This window comes from Apis dorsata, unplaced genomic scaffold (genome assembly GCF_000469605.1).
Source record: "Apis dorsata unplaced genomic scaffold, Apis dorsata 1.3 scaffold_44, whole genome shotgun sequence".
In the NCBI taxonomy this organism is placed as follows: domain Eukaryota; kingdom Metazoa; phylum Arthropoda; class Insecta; order Hymenoptera; family Apidae; genus Apis; species Apis dorsata.
Window position 1 is genome coordinate 546,277 of NW_006263346.1, and position 2,707 is coordinate 548,983.

Consider the following 2,707-nt stretch of genomic DNA (forward strand, 5'->3'; position numbering starts at 1 on the left):
TATCGAATCGTGTGTTAAAGAGGGAGGATCGCTTGGATTATCGAGATTGTGGGAATAGTGCAAATAGATACGATTGTCTCGATAAGGGTATCGATATTTTCGGAATAACGAGAGGGTTGATAGGTGGATGATGGAAGTGATAACGATGCAAAAATTTCCCTTCTTCTAAAGTTTTCTTCTTTTCTAAAATTCACTGGGAAGGAATTAATTTTTCTCGTAGCATTAATTTAAAACGGAAGAGAAAGTTTTAATTTTGTTTTCGGTAAGTGAGAATTCGTAAGCATGTGATTCAAATATATTAAAGGAAATCCACGTTTTAACTTAACCTCGTTTTAAAGTTTCAGGCAAATGTTGCGGATTGAACTGCGAGTAACAGAAATTTCAGCGCGGTGGAGGTTTGATCAACGACACGGAAAATTCAATTCTGTAACGATAGTCGAATTTTGGAAAATACGAGGCGACCTTGCATTCATTTCGAGAAATAATGTTTCGTTAATTTCGTTAAAACGTTTATTGTATAATCTTTGGTCGTCCCATCGGTATAGTTGACAGAGAGATGAAACTCGAGGCAAACAAAGTAAGAGTAAATGGGAGGATCAAAGAGTCTTTCGAATTTAATGCTGAAACGTTTCCATTTCTCTCGATATGGATATTCATTCGTTTTGATAAATTAATCGGAGAGATTTTCAGAAAGTCTTTAGAAATAGAAGATGGGGTTGAAATAATGATTTTTACTCTTTCTTTAACAAGAAGACAATTCATAAATATTAATTTTTGTAAATATTACAATTTTAAAAAGTGAAAAATCTCTTTTTTATTTTTAAAATGGTATGTAATTAAAAACATATACATACAAAAATGCATGATGAAGTGTACAAATGTAATTCTCTAAACTTTTTATTATCATTCTATTTTTTATGATAAAAGGAACGACAAAGCTTTCTTAATTCTTAATTCTTACTTGATATTTGCCATTGAAGCTCGAGGAAAGGAATTCTTTTAACAGAGTGGAACGTCGTTCAATAAAGCACACCTTGTGCAAAAGATTAATTAAGCAATAAAATTCATAAATTTTACTCGCTATCAAGAAATATCTTCCCATAACAAGACTTGTAATTCTTGAATTACGATGTAAGTCGAGGGGAAATGAGCATGTGCACACCGTGACGTATTATCTTATAGCTTATTGAAACTTTGCTAGTAATCGTGTTACGAAGTTGGTACTGCGATCCCCAAGTATCAGTAATTTTCGTTCAAGTTTATAATACCATAAATATAATAGAAATATGAGAAAAATTCTTACAAAGATTTGTCTTGTTTTATCAAAATATTTTTTCGCGTAGATTAATGATCAAAATTATCTTTTTGTAATATAAGCGAAAAAATCTATTTATCCCAAAAATAAATTTCGTGAAGAAGTTAATCGATTCCTAATATTCATCCTCCGCAATCTACCATAAAAACCAACCAACACAAACACCTACCAGAAGAGAAATCTGTCAAAACTGTCCCATTATCAATAACATAACACGCCGCTGAAAACGAACAATATGAATCTCATTTCGATCCGAAACGCTTTCGGTCAATCAGATCCCCTTTATCGACCAGTCGATCATCCAACACCTCCGAAAATTAAAACAATACATACTTCACGACACCTACCACCCGTTCACATCGCGCGTGCATTTATCCATTGTCCGTTCACGCCGAGGTTAGTTTGAATACGATACGGGGTTGCACGACATATCAGGTGAAACCGCGCCACGTTCCAACTAGGTAATTCGACAGACATTCGAGTCCGGCCGCATCTCACGTTACCAGCTACGCTTGAACGACCAATCATATCGAACGCTGACTGACACTCCATGCGATAACTTTCCCCTACTATGTTAAATAACTGATGCCCTCCTCCTTGCATATTTTACGCTCTCCGCGACGAGCTCCACTGGCCGGTGCACCATCGCTTTTCGATAAAACGTGCCGTGCTAATATTATTGCGAGCTACGTAGTTCGACGGTATATCGCGTCCAACGATTTAATTTCGGATGGGGAGGGGGAAAAAGAGAAAAGAGAATAAAGAGATTTAGTTCACCGTGCTTGGAATCGTCGAGTTTAATTTCGGATGATTAAGTTCCTCCTTCGATTTTTTATCTCATTTCTTTTCTTTTCTTTTTTTTAGATGTGTGACTAGAGTGAAGATGTGTATTTTTTCCTCCTTTTTTTTATAAAAATTGTCTCGATCGAAAATTTAACGAGCAGAGAGAAATGTAAATTTACGTAATTTGAAAAATAAGATTCTTTTCTTTTTAATTACTTCGTCGCATTTCTAGGTAAAACTCTCTCGTACGTCGATGTTTTATTTTATCGTAGAATAATAAAATTTGTATCCTCAAAGAGCTTATAGCTGTTATATTTCTTTTTTTTTTTTAGAAAAAACCTTTCAAACATTTATGGAGAGTCATTATAAATCTGAGATAGAAATTTTATCTTCTTTGATATGATATTTCATTGAATCCAGATAATAATTTCATTATTTCTCTCTCGTCGAGTAATAGAACGCGTTTTTAACGTTTGAAGTTTCGTAAACGATCCCGCGCCGATCGCGGGCGGAATTGAAATTCAAATTAGACCTATGACGCAGAACGGCAGGGACTTGGGAACGAAATTTACGACGCTTCGTCCCAACTATTTTTTTTTTTTTTTTTTT